This window comes from Oryctolagus cuniculus, chromosome 1 (genome assembly GCF_964237555.1).
Source record: "Oryctolagus cuniculus chromosome 1, mOryCun1.1, whole genome shotgun sequence".
Lineage (NCBI taxonomy): Eukaryota > Metazoa > Chordata > Mammalia > Lagomorpha > Leporidae > Oryctolagus > Oryctolagus cuniculus.
This window is the reverse complement of record NC_091432.1, coordinates 85,662,761-85,675,234: the sequence shown is the minus strand read 5'-3', so window position 1 is coordinate 85,675,234 and position 12,474 is coordinate 85,662,761. Positions and strand designations below refer to the sequence as shown.

Here is a 12,474-nt window from a genome sequence, read left to right as displayed (position 1 = left end):
ACGGCAAAAGGAAGACCTTTCTCTCTGTTTCTCTCTCTCTCTCACTGTCCACTCTGCCTATCAAAATAAATAAATAAATAAATAAAATTTAAAAAAGTATCTAGGCTGAGTTCACTGTGTGAAAGCTTTGTGAAATGAGATAAGTCAGTCACTCTCCTAGTTTTGTAAACTGGGAATAATAATCTGTATTGGGCTATTCTGAAGGTTAAATGAGCAAAAAGCCTGGCACATACTAGGCATTTATGGAATAGTACTTACTGTTATTTTTAAAAATGGGAAAGAAGAGGAACATAGAAATAGAAAGTGAGAAAAATATGGGACATTTCATGTTAAACCACCAGGAGTTGCTTTATTACACTGTGTCACAGATTGCTTTCCTTCACCTCAGACCAAATTGGCTTTTTTTTTTTTTTTTTTTTTACAGATAGAGTTAGTGAGAGAGAGAGAGACAGACAGACAGAGAGAAAGGTCTTCCTTCTGTTGGTTCACCCCACAAATGGCCACAAGGGCCAGAGCTACACTGGTCCGAAGCCAGGAACCAGGTGCTTCCTCCTGGTCTCCCATGCGGGTGCAGGGCCCAAGCACTTGGGCCATCCTCCACTGCCTTCCCAGTCCACAGCAGAGAGCTGGACTGGAAGAGGAGCAAGCGGGACTAGTACCCGGCACACATATGGGATGCTGGCACTGCAGGCGGAGGATTAATCAAGTGAACCATGGCGCCGGCCCCCCAAGTTGACTTTTAAAATCCTGGCTTGATTGTTTTTACGTGAAACTTTCTATGATAACAGTGTGTAAAATTAATCACTTCACATGAGGTTTCAGGTTCCCATTTTTGTTAAGCAAACAGCTTAACATTATGCTAATTGCTTTTTAAAAAAATTTTTTATTATTTTATTTTTGACAGGCAGAGTGGACAGTGGGAGAGAGAGACAGAGAGAAAGGTCTTCCTTTTCTGTTGGTTCACCCCACAATGGCCGCTGCAGCCAGTGCGCTGTGGCCGGCGCACTGTGCTGATCTGAAGCCAGGAGCCAGGTGCTTCTCCTGGTCTCCCATACAGGTGCAGGGCCCAAGCACTTGGGCCATCCTCCACTGCACTCCCGGGCCACAGCAGAGGGCTGGCCTGGAAGAGGGGCAACCGGGACAGAATCCAGTGCCCTGACCGGGACTAGAACCCGGTGTGCCGGCGCTGCAGGTGGAGGATTAGCCTAATGAGCCGCAGCGCCGGCCGCTAATTGCTTTTTTAAAATTATTATTAATCTGTTTTTCCCTCAGCTTCCTGCTTTTGGTGTTGTACTGTTCTGCTATGATGAATATAAATATGGTATTTTTTAAATCCTGCTTAGGGTTTCTTGGGCTTCACAATATGTGAATTGATGTCTTTCATCATTGCTAAAAAATGCTTTAGCTGTTACCTCTGTGCTACTCTTACTCTTCTCCTTTTTGGGTCTTCAATTAAATAAATGTAAGATCTTTTTATTCTGTCTGCCCATAATTATTCTCTTGTATTTTCTACTGTTTTATCTTCCTTCATGTACATTCTCAGTAATTATTTCTGATCCATCTTCTGACCCACTCTATTTTTAAAATCTCCTTGTGAATTTTTAATTTTCATTGTTTTGGCTGGGTATAGAAATCCTACTTAATTCTTTTTGCATATGATGTGTCACTTTTCATAGTTTTTAAAATTCCCTGGAGATATTTTTAAGCCTGACTTTAATTTTTTGTGTGTGAATAGTGAGGATATTTGTTTAGTATTTTATGTCCAATATCCCAATGTTTGGCTTCTTTCTTTTGGTTTTCATTCATGGTGGCTTACTTTGTTACATGCTTTGTTATCTATTGACTTAGAAAATGATCAGTAGGAATAAGTGAGACCCCAGCTGAAGCTATCTTCCCCCAGAGAAGATTCATCTTTGTGTCTCCAGGTTTATAGGACAAGCCTTACACCACTTGAGATGAAGTTTGTAACTTGAGTTATTTGGACCAGTAGTAATAGGTGCTTGTGAAATCCTGTCTGTCTCTCATTCTGTTTAACCAGTGGTGTCCCAGCTTAAGGTGAGGAGGAAATGCCTCAGGCTGCCCAGCCAGGGACAGCCTTGGATTATGGTAGTTCTCTCCTGTTCCTTCCAGGATTCTCAGAACCAGTGTTAACATTTCTGCACATCCACAAGTGTCCTTTGGGGGACTCTTTTGCTTCTCTGAGTTCTAGCTTTTCTTCTGTTTCCTTACCAGGTGGTCAGCTCTTCAGTGCCATTGAGAATTTCATTTTATTATTATTGTATTTAATAGTTGAGGTAGCAGTCTGAGTTCTTATTTTTAATAACCTACCTTACAATGAATAGATGCAGAGGTTTTATCCTCGTTTGCTTTATTTAAAACTCAACTGTGGCTGCCTCTTTTGTTTTTATGAGCATGTTTTCACTTTCCAATATCAGCTCCTTTCAGAGCCACTATTCCAGGGAGACTTTCAAAGAGTACTGCTCTGTTACCTGTTAATAATGTGGAATAAAGCTTTTATTTGAGTAGAGAGACAGGAGACCAGTTATTGTACTTTAAAAGTTTTACAGGTTGACCTATTTTTTAAAAAAAAAAAAAAGCCATAATATTAATCTATGGAAAGAGGCTATGTAAGTAAAACAAATTAGTAAGAAACATCAGATTTACTGAATTTTGTTCTGGGCAAAAATCTTATTGGGGTGCCTTTTGCAGCATAGCATGTGTTTAAGAACTTGTGCTCTGGAATCAGGCCTGGCTTGGTCAACCAGATCTTCACTTACCGGTTCAGAGTGCGTGTGTGGTAAGGACCGGTAAAGCAGAATCTGCACTGTTTTTGTTCATCTTTTGTTTGGCCTACTGTCATACTCATGATACTTGAGATTGAAAAAAAAAGTTAGAGTCTGTATAGCATGAAGTGTAAGAACAATGTCCTCAAGTCAGAAAGATCTTGATTTATAGCTGTGTGTCCTCCAGCAAGTTAGTTAAGCTTCCCATCTTTAAGTTTCATTGCCCTCATATGAAAGATGGGGTAATGACAACATCTACCTCATGGGATTGTTTTGAGGATTATTGAAAAAATATATGTGAAGTACCTGGCACAATGTGGGTGCTTTAAAGATTTATTTGAAAATCAGAGTTACTTAGAGAGAGGAGAGGCAGAGAGAGAGAGAGAGAGAGGTCTTTCATCCATTGATTCACTCCCCAGTTGGCTGCAACTGCCGGAGCTGTGCCAATCTGAAGCCAGGAGCCAGGAGCTTCTTCTGGGTCTCCCCCATGGGTGCAGGGGCCCAAGGACTTGGGCCATCTGCTGCTGCTTTCGCAGGCTAGAGCAGAGAGCTAGATTGGAAGTGGAGTGGCTGGGTCTTGAACCAGCATCCATATGAAATGCTGGCACTACAGGCAGTGGCTTTACATGCTGTGCCATAATGTGGCCCCCTTAGCTATATAATTTGCAAAGTGTCCTGACTTCAAAGAGTAGATAGAGTTATAGTGAAGTAGGCATAAGTATATAGAGTAGTGAGCACAGCACCTTATGAAAATCAGTAGATGATTTCTGCTCTTACTGTGAGTGACACAGTGTTTTATAATAAATGAGGGAAACAGATGTTATATACATTGTTTTAATTTATCTTTTGTCTGATGATTTGATCTTACATGGTGGTTTAGGTGATTTAACTGATTACCTGCAGTATTGGGCCTGCTGTTGAAATGTGAACTGATTTGTTAATATGAATATGTGAGACATTTTTTATTAGGTCAGATTTGGAGTTTTTAAGACTGACAAAATAACCATGGGGTACTAACTATTCTTGTCAGCACGTTGGGACAGAAACAAAATTAAAACTGTAATTTCTAGGTCCCTACTATAAGTGGAGGAATGAAGAGGAAATAAAGGGCAAGTTCTATTGTAACAAGCTCCATGGAGTATGGAGATTCATTGTTGTACTGAAATTTTACTGGGAAAGGTAAAAATTACCCTCACAGCCAGTAGCAGTTATAATTAGGAGTTATAACCAGATTTTTCCATTGAAATCAGTTGGCAGAGGATGGTGACTAAGCAAACTGAAGCCACTTCTTTTACATTTAACTTAACCACTATGAGGACCCCTGCTGCTTATATATTTGCAATAATAGGCACATGTGTTTGAATAATTACTTCCTGCTAGGCATTTGCCAAAGCAGTTTATATTAAGTACTTCTTTATCCTTTCAACAATTTTTCGCATGAAATATTAACACTAATTTACAGGTAAAAGTTTCATGTTTTCAAGGATCTCAGAATTTGAGAAATCAGTTAATGTGTAAATATTGAGCAGAAATCTTTTTCGAAAGCATTCTGATTACTGGCTTTCCTATTCAGTTTCTCCCCAGCCTTTTTTAAAAAATAGATCAAGCTTTTTTCTCCTATTTATTTATTTGAGAGGCAGAGAGACAGCATGAGCCAGCAGAGAGAGAGAGAAAGAGAGAGAAAACTCCAATCTTCTCTTTTACTTCCCAAATGACTATTACAACCAGGGCTGGGTCAGGACCAAAACTAGGAGCCAGAACTCAATCCTGTTCTCCCCAATGGGAGTCAGGAACCCAATTTCTTTCTTTTTCTTCCTTTGTTCCTTCCTTCGTTCCTTCCTTCGTTCCTCCCTCCCTCCCTCCCTTCCTCCCTTCCTCCCTTCCTTCCCCCCTCCCTTCCTTTCTTTCTTTCTTTCTTATGAAAAAATTTTTTTTATTTATTTGTTTTACTTGAAAGGTGGAGTTACAGAGAGGGAGAGGCAGAGAGAGAAAGAGAGATCTTCCATTTGCTGGTTTATGCCCAATATGGCTGTGACGGCTGAAGCTGGGCCAGTCTGAAGCCAGGAGCTTCTTCTGGGTCTCCCATGTGGGTTCAGGGGCCCAAGGATTGGCCATCTTCTACTGCTTTTCCAGGCACATCAGTGAGGAGCTGGATCGGAAGGGGAACAGCTGGGACTCGAACTGGTGCCTATATGGGATGCCAGCACTGCAGGTTGTGGCTTAACCCACTACACCACAGCGCAGGCCCAGGAACCCAATTTCTTGAGCCTTTATGCTGCCTCCTGGAGTGTGTATTAGCAGGAAGCTGGAATCAAGGAGCTGAATTTCAATATAGAATCAGGTACTCCAAAGAGTGATATAGGTATCTTAACAAACAGCTAGGCCAATTGCTACCCCTTAGTCTTTTCAGGAGAGATCAGTAATTAAGTAGTACAGATAAGAACCCTGCCAGTGCCTTTTATCTCCTTGGACATGACAGGGTTGGGAATAGAACCTGGTATGGGGAATATGAGCAAATAATAATATAGATAGCAAGATTCTTCAGGTTTTCTGATGAGGAGAATTTTTAGACATTAAAAGATATTTATTTAATAAATATAAATTTCCAAAGTATAACTTTTGGAACATAGCGGCTTTTCCCCCCATAACCATCCTCCCACCCACAAATCATCTCATCTCCTACTCACTCTCCCATCGCATTTTTAATTATCATTTTTAATTATGTTTATATACAGAAGACTTCTGGGGTTCTGACTCCTAGTTTTGGTCCTGACCCAGCCCTGGTTGTAATAGTCATTTGGGGAGTAAAAGAGAAGATTGGAGTTTTCTCTCTCTTTCTCTCTCTGCTTGCTCATGTGCCTCTCTGCCTCTCAAATAAATAAATAGAAGAAAAAAGCTTGATCTATCTTTAATTATCTTTATATACAGAATATCAACTTAGGGCCGGCGCTGCGGCTCACTAGGCTAATCCTCCGCCTTGCGGCGCCGGTACACCAGGTTCTAGTCCCGGTCGGGGCGCCGGATTCTGTCCCGGTTGCCCCTCTTGCAGGCCAGCTCTCTGCTGTGGCCAGGGAGTGCAGTGGAGGATGGCCCAAGTGCTTGGGCTCTACACCCCATGGGAGACCAGGATAAGTACCTGGCTCCTGCCGTCGGATCAGCGCGGTGCACTGGCTGAAGCGCACCGGCCGCAGTGGCCATTGGAGGGTGAACCAACGGCAAAGGAAGACCTTTCTCTCTGTCTCTCTCTCTCACTGTCTACTCTGCCTGTCCAAAAAAAAAAAAAAAAAAAAAAATTCAACTTAGTATATACTTAGTATATACCAAGTAAAGATTTCAACAGATTGCACCCACACAGACACACAAAGTGTAAAGTACTGTTTAAATACTAGTTTTACCATTAATTCTCATAGTACAACACATTAAGGACAGAGATCCTACATGAGGAGTAAGTGCACAGTGATTCCCGTTGTTGATTTAACAATTGACACTCTTATTTATGATGTCAGTAATCACCCAAGGCTCTTGTCATGAGCTGCCAAGGCTGTGGAAGCCTCTTGAGTTCACCAACTCTGATCTTATTTAGATAAGGCCATAGTCAAAGCGGAAATTCTCTCCTCCCTTCAGAAAAGGTACCTCCTTCTTTGAGGGCCTGTTCCCACTGGGATCTCACAGAGATCTTTCATTTATGTGTTTTTTTTTTTTTTTTTTTTTTTTTAATTTTTTTGCCAGTGTCTTTGCTTTCCATGCCTGAGAAACTCTCATGGGCTTTTTAGCCAGATCCGAATGCCTTAAGAGCTGATTCTGAGGCCAGAGTGCTGTTTAGGACATCTGCCATTCTGAGTCTGCTGTGTATCCTGCTTCCCATGTTGGATCGTTCTCTCCTTTATAATCCTACAAGTTAGTATTTGCAGACACTAGTCTTGTTTATGTGATCCCATTGACACTTAATCCTATCTTTATGATCAATTATGCACTTAAATTGATCATTTTAATTAGTAGTATGGCATTGGTACCTGCCAACTTAATGGGATTTGGATTTCCCTGGCACATTTCTAGTTCTACCATTAGGGGTAAGTCCAAGTGAGCATGTGCCAAACTGTACATCTCCTCCCTCTCTTATCCACTCTTATATTTAACAGGGATCACTTTTCAGTTAAATTTAAACACCTAAGAATAATTGTGTGTGTGTGTGTGTGTGTGTGTGTATGTGTGTGTTTTGACAGGCAGAGTGGACAGTGAGAGAGAGAGACAGAGAGAAAGGTCTTTCTTTTGCCGTTGGTGCACCCTCCAACGGCTGCAGCCGGCGCACCACACTGATCCGAAGCCAGGAGCCAGGTGCTTCTCCTGGTCTCCCAGACGGGTGCAGGGCCCAAGCACTTGGGCCATCCTCCACTGCACTCCCGGGGCATAGCAGAGGGCTGGCCTGGAAGAGGGGCAACCGGGACAGAATCCGGCGCCCCGACCGGGACTTGGACCCGGTGTGCCGGTGCCGCAAGGCAGAGGATTAACCTGTTGAGCCGCGGCACCGGCCAATTGTGTGTTAATTAAAGAGTTCAACTAATGTTATTAAGTAGAACAAGAAAATACTAAAAAGAATAAAATAGTAAGCTGTTTCACACAGTCAGGACAAGAGCTGATCAAGTCATTGTTTCTCATAGTGTCCATTTCACTTCTACAGGTTTCCTTTTAGGTGCTCAGTTAGTTGTCACAGATCAGGGGGATCTTCCAAGGCTATGGAAGCCTCTTGAGTTCGCTGACTTTGATCTTATTTAGACAAGGTCATAGACAAAGTGGAAGTTCTCTCCTCCCTTCAGAGTAAGGTACCTCCTTCTTTGAAGGCCCATTCTTTCTACTGGGATCTCACTTGCAGAGATCTTTCATTTAGGGTTTTTTTTTCCCCCAGAGTGTCTTGGCTTTCCTGCCTAAAATACTCTCATGGGCTCTTCAGCCAGATCCGAATGCCTTAAGGGCTGATTCTGAGGCCAGAGTGCTGTTTAGGACATCTTCCATTCTATGAGTCTGCTGTGTATCCTGCTTCCCATGTTGATTCGTTCTCTCCCTTTTTTATTCTATCAGTTAGTATTCGAAGACACTAGTCCTGTTTGTGTGATCCCTTTGACTCTTAGACCTATCAGTGTGATCAATTGTGAACTGAAATTGATCAGTTGGGCTAGTGAGATGACATTGGTACATGCAACCTTGATGGGACTGTATTGGAATCCCCTGGCACGTTTCTAACTCCACCATTTGGGGCAAGTCCGATTGAGCATGTCTCAAATTGTTCATCTCCTCCCTCTCTTATTCCCACTCTTATATTTAACATGGATCATTTCTCAGTTAAACACTTAAGAATAATTGTGTGTTAATTACAGAGTTCAACCAATAGTATTAACTAGAACAAAAAAATACTATAAAGGATAAAGTATTAAATTGTACATCAACAGTCAGGACAAGAGCTGATCAAGTCACTGTTTCTCATAGTGTCCCTTTCACTTCAACAGTTTCCTTTTAGGTGCTCATTTAGTTTTCACCGATCAGGGAGAACATATGATATTTGTCCCTTTGGGACTGCCTTATTTGACTCAGCATATTTTCCAGATTCCTCCATTTTGTTGCAAATGACCGGATTTCATTGTTTTTGACTGCTGTATAATATTCTAGAGTAAATGTCCCATAATTTCTTTATCCAGTCTACTGTTGATGGGCATTTGGGTTGATTCCAGGTCTTAGCTATTGTGAATTGAGCTGCAATAAATATTAATGTGCAGACCTCTTTTTTGTTTGCCAATTTAATTTCCTTTGGTAAATTCCAAGGAGTAGGATGGCTGGGTTGTATGGTAGGGTTATATTCAGGATTCTGAGGAATCTCCAGACTGACTTCCATAGAGGCTTAACCAGTTTGCATTCCCACCAACAGTGGGTTAGTGTCCCTTTGTCCCCACATCCTCACCAGCATCTGTTGTTGGTAGATTTCTGTATGTGAGCCATTCTAACTGGGGTGAGGTGAAACCTCATTGTGGTTTTGATTTGCATTTCCCTGATTGCAAGTGATCTTGAACATTTTTTCATGTGTCTGTTGGCCATATGGATTTCCTCTTTTGAAAAATGTCTATTGAGGTCCTTGGCCCATCTCTTCAGTGGGTTGTTTGTTTTGATGTTGTGGGCTTTCTTGATCTCTTTGTAGATTCTGGTTATCAGCCCTTTATCTCTTGCATAGTTTGCAAACATATTTTCCCATTCTGTCGGTTGCCTCTTCACTCTCCTGACTGTTTCTTTTGAAGTACAGAAACTTCCCAATTTGATGCAATCCCAAATGTTAATTTTGGTTTTGACTGCCTGTGCTTCCGGGGTCTTTTCCAAGAAGTCTTTGCCAGTACCTATATCTTGCAGGGTTTCTCCAATGTTCTCTAATAATTTGATGGTGTCGGGTCGTAGATTTAAGTCTGTAATCCATGTTGAGTGAATTTTTGTGTAAGGTGAAAGGTAGGGGTCTTGCTTCATGGTTCTGCATGTGGAAATCCAATTTTCCCAGCACCATTTATTGAATAGACTGTTCTTACTCCAGGAATTAGTTTTAGATCCTTGATCAAATATAAGTTGGCTGTAGATGTTTGGGTTGATTTCTGGTGTTTCTATTCTGTTCCATTGGTCTATCCATCTGTTTCTGTACCAGTACCATGCTGCTTTGATTACAACTGCCCTGTAGTATGTCCTGAAATCTGGTATTGTGATGCCTCCGGCTTTGTTTTTGTTGTACAAGATTGCTTTAGCTATTCGAGGTCTCATGTTTTCCAGATCTGAGAAGAATGTCTTTGGTATTTTGATTGGTATTGCATTGAATCTATAAATTGCTTTTGGGAGAATGGACATTTTGATGACATTGATTCTTCCAATCCATGAACATGGAAGATTTTTCCATTATTTGGTATCCTCTTCTATTTCTTTCTTTAAGGTTTTGTAATTCTCATCGTAGAGATTTTTGACATCCTTGGTTAAGTTTATTCCAGTGTATTTGATTATTTTTGTAGCTATTTTGAATGGGATTGATCTTAAAAGTTCTTTCTTAGCCATGGCCATGCCTGTATATACAAAGGCTGTTGATTTTTGTGCATTGATTTTATATCCTGCTACTTTGCCAAACTGTTCTCTGAGTCCCAATAGTCACTTAATGGAGTTCTTTGGATCCCCTAAATGAAGAATCCTATCATCTGCAAAGAGGGATAGTTTGAGTTCTTCCTTCCCAGTTTGTATCCCTTTAATTTCTTTTTCTTGCCTGATAGCTCCGGCTAAAATTTCCAGAACTGTATTGAATAGCAGTGGTGAGAGTGGACATCCCTGTCTGGTACCAGATCTCAGTGGAAATGCTTCCAACTTTTCCCCATTCAATAGGATGTTGGCTGTGGGTTTTTCATAAATTGCCTTGATTGCGTTGATGAATGTTCCTTCTATACCCAGTTTGCTTAGAGTTTTCATCATGAAAGGGTGTTGTATTTTATCAAATGCTTTCTCTGCATCTATTGAAATAATCATATGATTTTTCTTCTGCAGTCTGTTAATGTGGTGTATCACATTGATTGATTTGCGAATGTTGAACCATCCCTGCGTACCAGGGATAATTTGGTCTGGGTGACTGATCTTTCTGGTGTGTTGTTGCATTCTGTTGGCCAGAATCTTATTGAGGATTTTTGCGTCTGTGTTCATCAGGGATATTGGTCTGTAATTCTCTTTTTCTGCTGCATCTTTTTCAGGTTTAGGTATTAAGGTGATGCTGGCTTCGTAGAAAGAATTTTGGAGGATTCTCTCTTTTTCGATTGTTCTGAATAGTTTGAGAAGAATTGGAGTTACTTCTTCTTTAAATGTCTGGTAGAATTCAGCAGTGAATCCATCTGGTCCTGGGCTTTTCTTTGTTGGGAGGGCCTTTATTACTGTTTCAATTTCTGACTCGGTTATGGGTCTGTTTAGGTTTTCTGTGTCTTCATAGTTTGATTTAGGTAAGTTGTATGTGTCCAGGAATCTATCCATTTCTGATAGATTTCCCAGTTTGCTGCCATACAACTCTTTGTAGTAATTTCTGATGACTATTTTTATTTCTGTGGTGTCTGTTGTTACATTTCCTTTTTCATCTCTAATTTTATTGATTTGGTTCTTCTCTCTCCTTTTTTTGGTTAGTTGGGCCAATGGTGTGTCAATTATATTTATTTTTTCAAAAAACCAACTCTTAGTTTGGCTGATCTTTTGTAGTGCTTTTTGTATTCAGTTTTCTTGATTTCTTCTCTAAGTATTTCTCTTCTACTAGTTTTGGGTTTGGTTTGCTATAGTTTTTCTAGATCCTTGAGATGCATTGATAGCTTATTTATTTGGTGCCTTTCCAATTTCTTGATGTAGGCACCGATTGCTATAAACTTTCCTCTTAACACTGCTTTTGCTGTATCCCATAAGTTTTGATATGTTGTGTTGTTATCTTCATTTACTTCCAGAATGTTTTTGATTTCTCTTTTGATTTCTTCTATGACCCAGTGTTCATTGAAGAGCATGTAGTTTAGTCTGCATGTGTTTGCATATGCTCTAGGGATTCCTGAGTTGCTAATTTCCAGCTTGTGTTCTGAGAAAATGCATGGTATGATTTTGATTCTTTTGTATTTGCTGAGACTTTCTTTGTTGGCCTAGTATGTGGTCAATCCTAGAGTAGGTTCCATGCATTGCTGAGAAGAATGTGTATTCTACAACTGTAGGATGAAAAGTTCTGTAAATATCTGTTAGATCTATTTGGTCTATAGTGTCAATTAAATCCGCTGTTTCCTTGTTGATTTTCTGTCTGTTTGATCTGTCTGTTGCTGAAAGTGGAGTATTGAAGTCCCCCAGAGTATTTGTGGTTTTAAATTATCATTCTTTCCTTGCCTTGTATAGTTTAAAGTTTGTCTTAATATTTTTATATTAACAAACTGAGAAAGGATAGGAGAAAATACACTTCAGTTATGTATTTGAAATTCATAGTAGGTTTTGAATCCAAGGGAATGAATGGGAAAAGTAAAGGGTTAGCTGAACTTCAAGTTTTTAACCCAGTTCATAAAGCAACAAAATTGAGGAATCAGAGGAAAGTTGCATGATGGAATAAAAGATAAGCTAGAATTCCCTCTGGTGTATTTCTTTCGTTTTCTTTTTTTTTTTTTTTAAAGATTTGTTTATTAATTGAAAGGCAGAATTACTGAGAATCAGAGAGAGAGAGAGAGAGAGAGAGAGAGAGAGAGGTCTTCCATCTGATGGTTCACTCTCCAAATGGCCACAATGGCTGGAGCTAGGCTGATCTGAAACCAGGAGCCAGGAGCTTCTTTCAGGTCTTCTACTCTGGTGCAGTGGCTCAGAGACTTGGGCCATCTTCTACTGTGTTGCCAGGCCATAGCAGAAAGCTAGATTGGAGTTGGAACCATGTGGCAGGTGGTGTTTTTATCTGCTACACTGTAGTGCCAGCTCGTCTGGCACATTTCTTAGGCACTGAATCTGGCCACCAAGGTACAGGTGAATGATAAAGCTGCTTCTCATTTCTAGAACCACATGGCTCCTAATACAGCCATAGGGAAGGTATCATTGACTGCAAAGGAGGTCTTTTAAGGAAGTTTACCTTCATTGTATTTGTAATGCAGTTGGTTAGGTGATCAGATGTAATCCTGCAGGTCTGCTTTAATAAAATATT

At 40.5% G+C, this 12,474-nt stretch overlaps 1 protein-coding gene across 4 annotated transcripts in view; it reads left to right on the top strand.

Annotated features, from left to right (window-relative positions):
- Window positions 1-12,474, top strand: part of MRE11 (MRE11 homolog, double strand break repair nuclease) — an 85,507-nt gene that overhangs the window by 55,277 nt on the left and 17,756 nt on the right. The window lies entirely within an intron of this gene.